At 37.2% G+C, this 16,015-nt stretch overlaps 1 long non-coding RNA gene across 1 annotated transcript; it reads right to left on the reverse strand.

The window, feature by feature from the left end:
- Positions 1-4,741: 4,741 nt before the first annotated feature.
- LOC123867792 lies at positions 4,742-13,046 on the reverse strand. Its single transcript, XR_006796501.1, has 3 exons — positions 13,036-13,046; positions 8,585-8,590; positions 4,742-4,922 (listed from the first exon to the last, which is right to left on the reverse strand). It is a non-coding gene; the product is annotated as an uncharacterized LOC123867792 (long non-coding RNA).
- Between the last annotated feature and the right edge of the window lie 2,969 nt (positions 13,047-16,015).

Genomic DNA, 16,015 nt, shown 5'->3' on the forward strand with positions numbered 1-16,015 from the left:
CGTAACTTAAACAAAGCGACAAAAATAATTAATCGCTGACACGCTCTCGGTGTAAAAATGTCGCGCCGCGGGGAATTCGGCATCACGCAAAATCATAACTTATTCAGAATCTTACAGAAAAGTACAGCGAATTAACAGCCACCTGAATAACTGATAACATCGCGGTAAATTTGATGTCAATATGTGTTAACACTAAGCTATTTAGTTCACGACTCGGACCCCTTTTCCGACCGTCTCCCTGCACACACGAACACGGCCTACCCTACTCCCGTTCGGATCTTCGCTGTGTGCGCTCTACACAGCGGGAAAAGCAATTTTTCACAGGTTACACGTAAACACACTAACGTAGCAAGCGAGTGTAGTGAGTGCTTTGCCCCAAGAAAAGTTTTGTAGTACAAAATTTGTTCACTAGTTGTGTCTAGACATGCCATGCTTTTAAGTTAAAGGTGAATCCTTCGGGACATTTCTTGAACTTGGTACGTAAATTAAGGTTATCGCCTTCGCGGTAATTAATATCTAAATATTAATTGATAAGCACTTTGGCGTATAATCACTAGGTGATACTAATAAATTCACGCTGCACCGTACACAGAGAGGAACGTGCCGTGGCTGGATAACGTGTTAATATTTTTGTGCCCAGATTGAGTATGGGCGCGGCAGAACCTTAAAGGTACAATATTTTGACAGTGACATCCAAATACAACGATCCCTAAGATTATGAAAAGACGATCCAACAGTTAAATCTATTTTTAGATACAACGCACACCTGCAGAGTGGAGTGGAGTTGAACCGCAGTTGAGTTACGTAAGGTATATTTAAATCGGCGGCGCGCGTAACGGCGGCCAGCGGTAACGCATGTCCTATGTTTATCAATATATGTATACCTATATACATATTCGTTTTTTGCTGTTTCGTAGGGTGCCTCAAAAGGAAAAACGCAACCCTTTTAGGATCCCTTTGTTGTCTGTCTATCTGTTCGTCTGTCCGACTGTCTGAATGTCTGTGAAAGAGTTATAGATTTTTTAACATTCATGAAGTTCCGTATTTTTACTGAAAGAAAATCAAAAAGTTCTATCCACACGTATAGTACGGAAAAAGTTCTACACAAAAAATGTTCTGGAAAACCTTATAAAAGTGAAAAAGTAAAGTATGGAATTTTTTAAGCATCATGACGGTCCTTATTTTTTTCTGAAAGAACACCAAGAAGTTCTATGCACACGTTTAGTGGAAAAGGAGTTCCATACAAATAATTTTCTGGAAAACCTTAGGTGTAAAAATGAAAAAGAAATCATCATTTGCCATCAAGTCTGAATGCAGTAGTCTATAAATTAAAAATAAGAAAAGATTTTTTTAATGTTCAATGGCAATTTTTTATTGGATGACCAAAGATACCAAGAACACAGTTCACGATAGTTAGGGAAGTTGTAAAAAAAACATCGAGGCTTGGCGTCACTGGCAGGCGTCAAATTTAACTTCGTTTGTCGCTAGGTAGCCTAGGAAACTATTTTCTTTGATTTTACGTGACCCACCCATAGCCTCATATTTTAGATATCGTCGATTCAGGATCAACTCGAGAGATTCCTCACTCTAGTTTACTCTCCCAAGGTTATAAAACCATTCACCGGATCAATTGCTATATTTTTTACCGGTTTACCCAATGGCTTTAAGTTTAAGTAAAGCAAGACACACGTCAGTGCGTGTGCCAAGTTCTAATAAGACAAAATTCTAATTTTTGTTTCTGGGATCATACGTCTCCGACTGATAATAATTTTTGAGAACTCTTGGAGCTTATTTTCAGTTCCTTGTCTTAGTAATTTTTTTGTTTTACAACTTTTGGTCTTTACGAGGATAAAAAATATGGCGAGTAATTAACAAGAGAACAGATTAGTGAGCAGCTCAATACGGTAAAATGCTACAGTGTGACGATCGCAATATCGTCTGATTGGTTGATACTCGCTCACTATTGGCTACAATGCATTGTTGCTACAACAAAATCATACATTGTAAACAAAATATAAGGATGTTTACAAATAAGCGTTTTTCCTGCGCGTGACGCTCATTTTGGCATATACGCGCGCGCTTTTATAAATAAAACAGAAGGCATGTGCACGCGCTTTTCCGACGTGTTCGCTCGAACCAGTGGATCAGTTAGTAGCAATATGGATTGCGACGAAGAAAGGCTCGCGCGTATATTTGAGCTAGTAACCTAGGTACGCCTACTCTCGCTATGACAAACAAGCTTACGTATAAGCTCGCAAAAAACCCGCTTATCTGAAACCGCTCTAGTACATGTTCCTTATTTTTAAAATATTAATATAGTTGGTATTTAGGTAAAATATATACCTTTTGCAGTATTAATTGTCAAAAGTTAACAGAAATCTAACTTTTTCATAACTTTTTGTAAAACGGTAGAGTACTTGTGTTAGCAAGTGCCGCGGGAAAATCATGGCAAGGGAATGCATCGTAAATGATTACGGAATGTGCCCGAACGGGACGGCGATATTGCAGTCACATTGCCATTCAGTCTGTTAGACAGAGATCAAATATTGAATATCACGTGCTTTGCAGAAAAGGGTTACGTCACGGTGGATTCCTTTTGGAAAATGCGCTATTTGTAATCGCTTTAGGGTAGAAATTCCAGTTGCTGTTGGTTAAAATACGCCGTATCGGGTTCTGGCGCGAGGGTTGAGCGGGCGGGGGGCTCGGTGGCTCTCAACTGTGGCAGATAATCAATATCCGCTTGGCTTGTGGACACTATAATAATATACGTTATTTTATAGCTGCGTTGTTCCAGCGTACTGTCGTGCCTTATTCGCCATCTCGTTTCATCTAAAATGGTCAGCCGCGTAGATTTGTTAAATGATAAGTGTGAGAAAGTATTTATCACTAAAGTGAAGCGTGGGTAATTGTTTAATCTACTTGGGGCAGAGGCGATACGGTGTGGTACGGGCAGGGCACGGGGGTAGCGTCGCGCGTGCCTACTAGCTGGCGGGGGTAGGGTCCTTACACACGGCGACATTTTCACGTACAGCTGAAGCGTGTCAGACGCTACTAAAACGCGATACAGTCGTAGCTTGTGCAACTTTGCATGCATTTGTAACGCCGTTTGCAGTGGGTTAACATGTTTGTAAAAGCGCATTAACTGTGCGTGAAAATATAATGTTCAAAGTCGACTTTTTGGGGCATCGTTACAACGTGGTTTCTAGTTGCATTTTTAACGAGCAAGAGCAGTGATGGGGTTTCGATATTGCCGTACTGTGTCCATAGATTCACTATTGCTATTGCATCGATGCAAATGTGACAAATTAATTATCAGTCGACGCCGCCGGGGAAAACCATGTAGCGAATAGCAACTAACCAACCCAACTTTGCTTGTGTATCGGATTCTATAGGATATATTTCGGAGAGTGTGTCCTAAATTATTTCTTAGTAGTTAAGATTAATTTTTCACTAACTCAAAATTAGCATGTTGGTGAAGCAACGTTGAAGTTTTACCCATCCTAAAATCACCCAATGCGCCTAAAGGAGTTTTACTTCAAAAATCACGCTTTTTATACTAGGTATGGCATTTTTGAGCAGCAATTTACTCACCTTTACTACCTATAATATCTGTCAAAGCCGCACTATATAGTAGACAATTATGTTCTTACCTTCTGTAGTGTAATTGAGGAGAAAAAAATTAAGCATTTAGGGCTCTTACTCTGTAGGCGGGAGCTGGTGCACGGTCAGCGACAGTATCGCGCGTCCCGACTCGTGGCATCTGTGTCGGCCCTTAGCGATATGTTTATTTTTATTGACGGTATTGAGGTTGTGTTTGATCGGGCGCACGCGATGCGGGCTCCACTTCTTCATTAGTGACCGAATCGAGTGCTATGAGCCACTTGATTGACTTAATCTAATCGAGGTCGTCGTATCTATACTATTTATTAAACAACTAGCTTTTTGCCGTGCGACTTCGTCAGTGTGGACTAAGGGTTTTTAATGATTCGATTAATCATTTATCTGTTGTAAAATCTCAAGTTTCTAGATACAGTTTTGAGCTGTAGTTGACTATGTCAGTCAGTTCTATTTCCTTTTCGATTTTTGCGATTAAAGTAAGGTTTGACCTTTAAAAATTCAACCTTTGATATTAAATCATGAAGGTACGAATACGATAATATATGTGCTACCCCCTACGCTGGTTTATTTTTTTGGCAAGTTAAACGTTAACGGTAACTTTACTTTACTGCCTTCAGTGTAATTACTGTCCCCTTGTTTCACAAAATACTTAATCAGTGATTAATAGGTATTAACATGTAGGTAAATTTCAAATAACTAAAACGTAAACAGGGGTCTCAATAACCGAGCATGCCACCTGGTAAATAAAAGGTCTTTATTTTTAAATAACATTAGTATGAATTACAATTGGTACATAATTCTTAATCTATATGCTGAAATAAAAGCAATAAGGGAAAATTTTCACTAATATATGTATTATGTAAGCAATAAAGGCAAATTTTCACTAAAATAATAATTACAATATTTTAGTCATCAATAAACATTGCATTGATTCGATATTCCCCTCCTACCTATTAAATGACCATGCAAAGTGTTTTGAAATAGTAATGGAAACATAATTCAATTGAGCCCCGATGATAGAATGAGATAAAACAAGTTCATAGGATCTAACTGGAAGTGGCTGGAGTGCAGTAACAGTGCACTACTCTAAACACATTTCAGACAGATTTTTCTTAAACATCTTCTTTCTGCGTCATTTCCTCAATTTTGAGGATCGTGGCTCCCCTTTAATGCAATATTTGCTACGATGTTCTTCCATTGCTCTCTGTTTCTTGCCGCGTGGATTGCATCGCAGATAGGTGTGTTGACCGCTTCTTTTATCTGGTCTGACCAACGTCTCGGGCTACGTCCGCGGGGTCTCTTTCCTTAAACATATAAAACTTCTTTAAACATATAAAAACAAAAGATGACTGACTGACAGATCTATCAACACACAGCTCAAACTACTGGATGGATTGGGTTAAAATTTGGCATGCAGATAGTTATCGTGACGTAGATATCTGCCCAGAATGATTTTTAGAAAATTCAACCCCTAAGGGATAAAATAGTGATACAAAATTTGTATAGTCCACGCGGTCTAAATCGAGGGCATAAGCTAGTACACTATAAAATGAGTTTGCTAGTACTAATCTAGGAAGACTTTAGCCTTTTACCTAGGTATATCACCAGGCCATTCTTAATTTTTTAAATATTATTTTACCCAATTTTGTTAGCTACTCGTACTTCATTAATCCTGCTTTCCTCTAGCGTACTTAATTTTCGATGGCACTCTCTTCTTCTTCTTCTCTCTGGGCTGGTTTCCGCACTTAAGAGGGCTCTCTCCGTCACTCGTTTCATACAATCGTAGTTCCAATTTCATTTGAATATTAAGCAACCAAAGTCCATGAGATTTTGCAGACATATTCTAGAAACTAATATCTATGTCTGTGGTTTTCCAGATTTCTGTTAAAATATTCGGTTTCAAAGTTACGCGGTCTTAAAAAATTTCATACAAATCTTTGAGCCCCTGTAATTTTAAACCAAATTTTTTTGGAAAAATCTAAAACACCACGGACACAGATAATTGTTTCTAGAATATGTCTGCAAAATTTCATGGACTTTGGTTCCTTAATATTCAAATGAAATTGGAACTACGATTGTATGAAACGAGTGACGGAGAGAGCCCTGTTAAACGTTTCCGTTTCGATGGCACTTCTAGCAAAGTGATTAAATTCTTTGTTTCACTATCAAACTCAGATTAGTAACTACGTGTAAATAAATTACCAACTATCGATTTATTTACGACGCGTGGACGGTATTCGATGAATAGGCGTGTAATCGCCGATAGGTATTGTTTGTTCAGGTTTCTCCCCAGTTTATCAATTCTGGGCGTCGATCAATAACTTAATCAGGTGCTTCGTGGCGATATGATTATTTCTAATGAAAGTATTGATTGTTTTATTAACCGAATGTTTGGTTTAGAAACACTTGCAAGCAGGAAAATTACCATCATCATTTCAGCCTATAAACGCCCACTAACCAACATGGGCCTTTCCCAAAGAGTAATAAAAAAATATTAACAACGTAGCAAATTCCTACGAAGTAGACATTTAATTTTCATAATAGTTACCTAATAATAAGTCCCTATTTAGTTGAGACCAGACATAACACGATTCGGTCTCTTCAAATAAAATAGCATAGCAACGAATACCTAGGTATATATGTATAGGTAATATATATACCAGATACCTACATGTGAGAATTATAATATTATGGATGAAATCGTGCCTATAATTATGTAGCGCACCCTATTACTGCCGGTCATTGAATACGAATACAGTTGATAATATAGGTAATTAATACTTGCAAATTGGTATCGGACAGTATCGGAATATTATGTCGTGTATTACGCTTTACGTTTCACGAGTAAAATGTGATTGTTGTCTGTATGTTATCATTTTTTATTAGGGTTCCGTACCTCAAAAGGAAAAACGAAACCCTTATAAAATCACTTTGCTGTCTGTCTGTCTGTTCGTCGTGTCTGTCAAGAAACCTATAGGGTACTTCCCGTTGACCTAGAATCATGAAATTTGAAATATTTGTATTTATAACACCCCCAACAAGTGAAGGTTACAGTAACTAGAAAAGAGCTGATAACTTTCAAACGGCTAAACCGATTTTCTTGGATTATAACTAATCAAGCCACCTTTCAAATAAAAAAAACTAAATTAAAATTGGTTCATTAGTTTAGGAGCTACGATGCCACAGACAGATACACAGATACACACGTCAAACTTATAACACCCCTCTTTTTGGGTCGGGGGTTAAAAATGGGCCGTGAAAAGCTAGCAGACAAACACTTAGATACGTATATTTAATATTAGTATGGATATGGGTATAGTATTATTGGTTTAGCTTCCGATTCCAACCATGCCGTAAGAAGCATCGCTTCAATTAGGTGCCCATGCGTTGAATTAACAACCCTATTATTTCGAAGTCAGTTAAAAATCACAACCATTTTTACATCAGTTGCTCAACTAAATCCTTATTTACCCGCAGGAGGGCGCTCTACAAACTTATTTTTTCAATTAAGCTGGACAGAGCGCACTCTCCCCTCGCCACGTGCGCGCACCCCCGACGCATTTCATCCCTCGGTGTATTGACCTTCGGATTGTTCATCAATTTATGAATCATCCCGCCGATGACACTTGCATTGTACAATGAGCAACTAATACAATATAAGGAGAGGAGACTCGTACTCAGTAGTGAGCCGGCGATGGGTTGATGATAATGACTATAAGGACTCTTCACCATTATGTGAATTATACAGGAAGAGGTCCAGCGGCAGACTAAGGCCATCGCAGGTATCACTGAATAAGGCTCTGTTTGGTGTTTTTAGGGTTCCGTACCTCAAAAGGAAAACGGAACCCTTATAGGATCACTTTGTTGTCTGTCTGTCTGTCTGTCTGTCGCGTCTGTCAACAAAACCTATAGGGTACTTCCCGTTGACCTAGAATCATGAAATTTGGTAGGTAGGTAGGTCTTATATCACAAGTAATGGAATAAATCCGAAAACCGTGAATTTGTGTTTATATCACACAAAAAAAAATTAAAACGTGTTTACGAATTTAATTCACAAAATCACATAGACGGCGCAGACCGTTATTAACTTGCAGAGATCTACATAAAAAGATGTTAGGTATATCTTTTACAAATGGTACAGAACCCTTCGTGTGTGAGTCTAACTCGCACTTGAGCGTTTTTTTAATAAAATCCATATGAACTTTATTGCAGAGCTACATATATTTTTTGTTTGTAGCCTTCGCAGTTGTTATCGCTAATTTTAATTCCCTAATTAAATAACTTGCTAAGTAATTGATCGTTGTGTAGGTCGTGTAGTAGACAATCGCTTAACACCAAATTACAGGGATCGCCAAACGTGAGGGCTGTGATGTAAATTCATAATATGTAAATTTCCTCATTCTAGGCACACTGGAGAAGGCCAAGCTGCGCTTAGGATGTGTAATTTAATATGCTCCGAGTACATTTTTAATTAAGCCTCAGAGCAAATACATTTTAATATGCACCATTTTCGCCAAAAGTAGCTAACTTTTTTATAAATAAATGATGCTCGCAACTTCTTCCGGATTCATCGGATTTATACTTTTGAAAATCCGTAAGAAATCTTTCATTTTCCGGAATAAAAAATAGACGAGTAGCCTACGAGTATGTCCGTCTCCGAGATGCAAGCTGTCTTACCAAAGTTTCTTAATTCACAGTACCAAAGTTTCTTAAATGACAGTAACAGAGAGATAGACAAACACATATTCACATATTTTATAATAATACTACCCACGGCTTCGTCCTCGTACTAATTTTACCACCCGTAAGTTAAGTTAGAAAAATAGGGTATAAAGCCATTTATTACTTATTTAAAACTAATAACCTTAGTTGATTTTCATGTCCTTTAGAACCTCAAAAACATAGGGCTTTCATAATCATTTTGGAACCCCCACTTCACCCCCTTTTTCTCGAAACCATATCGTACCTGATGCTTGCGCCCTAGAAGGGACATCCAAATTTCTTCGTAGACTTTATAGTTCCTGAGATTTCGTGATTATGAGTGTTTCGATTTTAAGTAGGTATTTAGTATAGATTAGTAATGTAATTAATATTTTGAAATAAAATTCTGTTGTTTGTCTTACTCAAGTTGAAATGAAAGCAAATACTTTTCCAGTCTATCGATTGTAATAAAAAGTTGATACTTTCCATTTGCATATTTTAATTGTAATAGGAGGGTGTCCCTTTAGAGAGTAGAGTGTGGGATGGGTACCCATTTGCATACATTGCTGCGACGACGCACGACGCTCGCCAACAAACTGTCCCTAAACTAATAGACGAAGAACTGGTGTCGGTGTTGCTCGAGTCAATTAAATTATTTTATCAACACTCATCACACTATCACACTAATACACACAAAAACTACTGGACGGATTTGGATGAAATTTGACTGGATTAGCACGTAGGCTACTTTTAATCCCGGAAAATCAAGATGTCCCACGGGATATCAAAAACCTAAATCCACGCGGACGAAGTCGCGGGCATCAGCTATTATCTTAAAATCCTGATTATGGATTCAAAATGAGTCACTTAATGGCATACTTTATTCACATATATCTTTATTATGAAAGAAAAACTATTTAGCATAAAAAAAATTAAAATTTTAATCGGTGGAAGAATTGATGTCGAAGATTTGATACAGGGTCCAAAAGAATTTTTTTTTAATTCTTGTGGGTCTGTGCAGTGTGCACGCTTCACACTGAAACTACTGAATGGATTTGAACGCAACTTGGCATACTTTACTTAGGTACCTTTATATACTTTGTGCAATAAGTACATGGCTAAGTATGCTACAATAGTCAATATGCATTGTCACGATTAACAATACGAGACAACAGCAACAAGACAACGTGTCAACTGAGTATTAAAGAAAGTTTAAACAAAAACTTTATATAAGTCCTACCTGTAGAGTTTTTTCTGTATACAGAGTTCTTACTGGTAAAAACAAAGGAAACAAACAGAATTTCTACATTTTGGATTTTCTTACACGTGCCTTTTGTAAAGAGCTGAGGAAACGAGAGTCAAGATTCACGTTTTTCTTTATTACGAGCTTATATAAGCTTTAGTAGCAAAAATATATTAAGTATAAGCATGAATACATAGTAGAAAACCTCATTGATTTTTGAAATTGGTTAAAATTTTGTGATCACTAGATCTTACTCTACTACATACTTATATAATTTTATTTTAAAGATCATTAATTATGGAGTAGCTACGAAAATAATAATATTTGTGATTCGTGTTAGGCAGATTTATAAAATAACATTATACAAAGATATATTTTTACTTTTATTTCAATGTAAGTTAACACTAATAATGTTTTTTTTTATTTTGGACTGACATGCATTTAATTTTATGAAGAGTAGTTTAAGAACCGGGTGCATAATATGTACCTACTTGCCTACGTAGATAATATGTACAGTTTCATACCCTACTTTACTCTTAGAGCAAATAGTAAAAACTTAAAATGCTTAATAATATCAGGCTAGACACTCGTTGCCTACTTTTGGTTGAGTGATTGCTTTTTGTTATGTCCCGGCCACATTAACGACCAAGAACGCGATGTTACACGGCTTTACAACGGCATTTTGGCGTTAGACGATTGTAACCCCAATGCAATGGACATAAGAAGTTAACCGTTCAAGTTTGGCCACTCAGTTTAACGCGTTGATTATTGCGATAATTATGACGTTGTTGGACATTGACGTTAATTGACTGCTAGATTTTGGTTTCTAGACAGGATAAACGCTCATACGATATTAGTCAATGTACGCTAAAGCTCAATTAGGTATGTAGTGTTAAAACAGTTTTTAGCGTTCCGTTTCCAAAGGGTGCCAACGGGACCCTATTACTAGACTCCGCAGTCCGCTGTCCGTCCTTCTGTCTGTCCGTCTGTCTGTCTGTGAAAGGGCTGTATCTTGTGAACCATAACAGGTAATAACTTGAAATTTTCACAGAATGTGGATCTCTATTTCCGCTACAACAACAAATACTAGAAATTTCAAAATTACCGCCGTGAAAATTAAATAATCTTTAAAAGTGTTACTTCATGTTCGATTTTAATTAAGACATGACCGATTTTTTATTTTGTTATTAATTCATCCCAGTTTTTCTGGTCACGCATCATATTTCATTGGAAAAAATATCAAAAACCGCCTAAAATATCCAACGGTGCATTAAGAGAACCTCGACTCCACGCTATTCATATTCCAATCATCGATTCTTAATACGGCGCTAGTCTTGTCATAAACAATGAGGTTAAGTGCTCCGTAAATAGCTGTAGTCTCCCTTCCTTACCTTCCTCGAGTTCGGGTTGAAGCCTTGGTAAGATAGAACGCGTGTTGGCAGCGATGTGTGACGGCCGTTATGCCGAAGGAGTTATTTTCGCTACGCGCCAGCAGCTTCTAGAAAGTAATGAACTTATTATTTACTAGATGACGCTCGCGACTTGTTTCATGTGGATTAAGACAGTAGGTTATTTTAAATTTTCTTTTTGTTTTTCCTGGATAAAATAATCTTACGCCCATTTCCGGGAAGCAAGCAATCTTTAGTCAAAATCGATTAACGGATGAGCTATTAAAAGTGCCGTTGGAGCTTTTCAATTTTTCGGGATAAAAAGTAGCCAAAACCCGGTTCCGCATTCTAAGCTCTCGTTACTAAAATTCAAAATCGGTTAAACGGAAGACAGACACACATTCTCATTTATAATATTAGTTAGAAGTACAGTGCAACAGTTTAGTTTTGAATTTTGAACCGACGACCTTTGGATTTCAATCTGCTCCTTGACCGTTAAGCTATTGAGTCTTCAGAACTGCAGGCCGCAGGGTGTATCTACGTCACGCTACCAAACAGAACATCAGTGGCTCACGAAGTAGGCAGCGTGGCTCCACACTGTGAATGCCTTTATAAGTACAGTTCCATACATTTCAACTTCAAAAAGTCACTTCGGAGTCATTGCCGTCACGCGTTACAGGCGGCAGCTGCACCGCGTTGTATGTGACCATAGCTTTAGGCTATTTTAGTGGGCAATATCTAAGATTTGACGGGAATCGAGAGGAAATTGTGAGCGTAGCAGCAACACGGTCATATTTATTTTGAGATCTAGACATCGATGTTGGATCGAACGCAAATTCGGGTAATGTTTCGAAAACAGATTTAACTCAATCGTTCCTGTGGAGCTTTTTCGAGTGTGTTATTTATTTATTATTATTCTCGTCAATTCAGTAATTAATCAAGTTGCAAAACTGAAGTGGCAATTGGCGAGGCATTTAGGTACGTAGCTCGGAGGGCCGAAATGCGAATTGGGGTGCTAAATCCCGCGACTTCGCCCGCGAGGATTTAGGTTTTTCGAAATTCCGTGGGAACTCTTTGATTTTCCGGGATAAAAGTAGTAGTGAAGTGTGATAGTGTGATTCATTTCATGTAGACCAACCTTGTGGCGACTAACATTCCCTTGAAAATTCTACTGAGAAGAGCTTGCGAAAAGCTCGGTAGTTACTCTTTTTAAAATCCAAAAATGTAACATTAATAATAATAGAATGAGTTACTTATGATCATTATTGCGGGCAACTGATGGCTTTCACGTAACTTTGCACGCTAGAAGGGCAATTCTGTAACCGAAAGCTCCGTACGACATCTAACAAGTTGTAGGGAGGCACTGGATACAATCGGCACAAGATTGAAGCAGACCGGAAACCTTTACAAAACACATACATACTTACTTAACTACTTATTGTCCAGCTGTGGGCATATGTACAATTGTGCTAATTCTGTTGTACAAGATCTCTAAATTAAACTAAAACGACAGGTCTATTATGTATAAGAAATGCTATCCCTTCGGAAAAGGTTAGTAGGTAGGTATCTACTAGATTTTGTTTAGAGAATTGTGTAGGAAGTTATAGGTACTACAGAATTAGCAACAATATCATCTTGTTCACACCACGGTATCGGCATAGCCGAGCTTTGGGGTGTTTTGGGCGCTCTCCCCCGATTCGGCAAAGCTTTTCTTGGTTTGGTGGGGACCACAGAATTGAAAAAGCAAATATCTCTATAAACAAAATATGTTGCTTTATTATGTAGAATTGGTTATTTGTGTATGTTGAGTTGCGACTCGTTAAAACAATCAACACGCTGTCCAAGTAGCAGCTTAATACTTCTACATATCCATAGTACCTTGTGTTATACCATTTCTATTACCGTATTAGAGTTCTATGAGTGCTACAGTATATTATTATTTATCTTACAAAGCTTTTGTTAAATGACACAAATAGAATACTACCGACATCTGTTGCCGGGTGGCGACTTTATTAGGTATACCATGGTATTTGTATGGTTAGGTCGCCTAACCATACAAATGCGTCGTCATTTGGGTAGCAATACTAATATATTACAGGTAGTTGAAGCTTTTTTTAAATATTTTTACTAACGTAAAAAATTACAACTTACGAGTAGAGTTAAATTTTTTGTCACAGTATTGTCTATTTCTAAACACGGAATATGTAGTCAGTTTTAAGTGCTATTATTTTCACTAATAAAAATAATTACATAAGTAAAGCATTTGGATTTCACTAACAGGGATCAGGTACCCACGGTAAAAGCGAGACTTTTAGCATAAGTAGGTCGCATACGGCCAACGGAAGCTGAGCTCGGCTTATCCGTAAGATTTTCCCTTGGGGCGAAGAAAATTCATCCAGTGGGCAGGCCGCGGGAGCTCTCGTGGAGCTGGTCGAGGAAAGTTGTACGCGTTCATAACTTATTCACGATACAATGCCTGCACTACGATTTACGAAACAAAATAAAACAGCAAATACCAAGTCAACTTTAATGAGAGAAAATAATTATTGCTGTAGTGATATAGGCACCTAAGCATTATGCTAAAAATTGTCAAATCTAAATGACGATAAATATTATATTATTTAATAGCTATCATCCATTCCTACTCCATACTAATATTATATAAATAAATAAAAGGAAAAGGTGACTGACATATTACTGGACGGATCAGGCTGAAAGGCATAAAGATAGCTATTATGACGTAGATATCTACTAAGAAAACATTTTTGAAAATTTAACCCCTAAGGGGGGAAAATAGGGGTTTGAAATTTGTTTAGTCAACATAACTAGCCTGTACCCACAACTTCATGCGAAGTTGTGGGTATAGGCTAGTTAAGTGCGAAAGTAAATAGGCACATAAATATAAAAGTAAGTAGGTACCTATAATATTATGTCCGTTCTTCATCTTCATCATTGAACTGATTTTGAGGTTAAGCACGAAAATAATATTATATAGATCATAATCTTTTTATTTTTATCTTATTATATAGATCCTTGATCTTCTTGAAAAAAAATATTTAATTAGATATTCTGTAAGGTAAGTAACTATAACAGCAATGGAATAAATCCATCTCGAATGGTCGGTAGACCACCCAAACACTGTTGATTGCGCAATCCGCGGTTAACAATGATCCAGCATCTGGTCGGGTTTATATCCATAATAAATCAGCTGAGGAACGCCAAAAAATATCTATTAACGAAGTGTCGAACTGGGTCGGTCTGCCTACTCCGTGTTGCATTGATTTTCATGACGATTTCGATAGATATGAATTTTTTAATGAAGGAATGCGAATTAATTCAAATAATGTTTTTTTCTATAGCTGACTAGCTTGAATAATAACTTACAGCTCAAACAGGTTAAAACTTTGATTTTCCGGGATAAAAGTAGCCTATGTCCGTCCTCGGAAAGTTATCTTTTTGCCATTTTCCGTCAAAATGGATCAAACAGATGGACCGCGAAAAGCTAGCAGGCAGACAGACACAGTTTCGCATTTTACTAGATGATGCTCGCGACTTCGTCCGCGTGGATTTAGGTTTTGGAAAAATCCCGTGGGAAATCTTTGATTTTCCGGGATAAAAAGTAGCCTATGTCCGTTCCCTTCCCGTTATGTTAAGCTAACTCTGTAAGTACCAAACGTCACAATCTCTTAAACTGTTAGGCCGTGAAAAGCTAGGAGACAGACAGACAGACACACTTTCGCATTTATAATATTAAGTATATAATAATATATATTAATATGGATAAGTAGATACGAATAAATTAGGTATCTAACAGTTATGTTGTAAGTAAAAACGATGTGTGGAAACAGAGCCAATAATTTGGAACGAGTAGGTACCTAGGCAGTTGCCATGCGTCAGAACAAGACAAATTGGAACGACTGTAAATTAAAATATACGTACCTACGTAGTGCGTAAATCAGTGCAAGATTTACACCTTGGCTGGAAGAATATGTAAACAAAGTCAAAAACAGGCGTGACTATCGGATTCCAGAGATAATAAATAGTTCCTAACAAAACACGTATCTTGTATCTAAGTATCGGAATAGTAAAACGGACTAAAGAGCATAAACAATAAAATTATAGCTATGAGAATAAGTATAGATATATATTTTTAAAAACATGGAGCAAGAAACCAAGGCAACGACAATCGATTGAATTTGTACCGAACAAACAAACAGACTGACAAGAAAGCGAGTTAATAAAGAACGTGTTATAAAAACCTCGCCGCATGCAGTTTGGCTTGGCACAGGTACCTAATTTGTGAATAGCAATTTTCGTCTAAAAATGGAAAAGCTTCATTATAGGGATGAGGATAATAATGATCTCACATTTGCACATAAAATAAAATTGTTTAATTGCGTGCCCAATTAGATCAAACTATTACGTCACTATTTTCATAAGAGAAGTTTCGAAATTTCGCGTAAAGAGCAAATCAGCGGGTGTCCACGATGTACTTACTTACTAAAAGCAATTAAGCCGTTTGGAAAACCCAATAATATCTAAAATTACTAAAATAAAAGAAAACAAATTCGAAGCTAGAATAACATGCAACGTTTACGAAGCTGACTATAAGATAAACATGATTGATCCAGAAATAACGGTCAAGGAATTTCGATTGCTACTGCTGTGTCCATTTACTAGCTGTACATAATATTATTTTTGGAATTTTCAGTTTAAGATTTCAGCCAAAAATTTGGAATTTATCTATTCCCTTCTTTTTAAGTAGGTTGGTATTGGTAGGTAGTTACCTATATAATGATTAAACATGTCGGTGATATCCACTAGTCTGGTAGGTATCTAGTAGGAGTTTATGGCAGTTAGGTACATTTCATGTTTCATTTGAATTTATCTTTATATAAAGATAAATCAGTCGGTCGTTGTATGTATGTATGTTTGTATGTATGTATGTATGTATCAGATTCTGTGTGTTCTACCGTAACGCCTAGGTATACTATTGAGCCGATTTTGATGAATGAGGTGTCGATCGATTCGTTATTATGGTCCGGGTGACAAAAGCTACGTTTTA

The sequence above is a fragment of the Maniola jurtina genome, chromosome 8 (genome assembly GCF_905333055.1).
Source record: "Maniola jurtina chromosome 8, ilManJurt1.1, whole genome shotgun sequence".
NCBI classification, from domain to species: Eukaryota; Metazoa; Arthropoda; class Insecta; order Lepidoptera; family Nymphalidae; genus Maniola; species Maniola jurtina.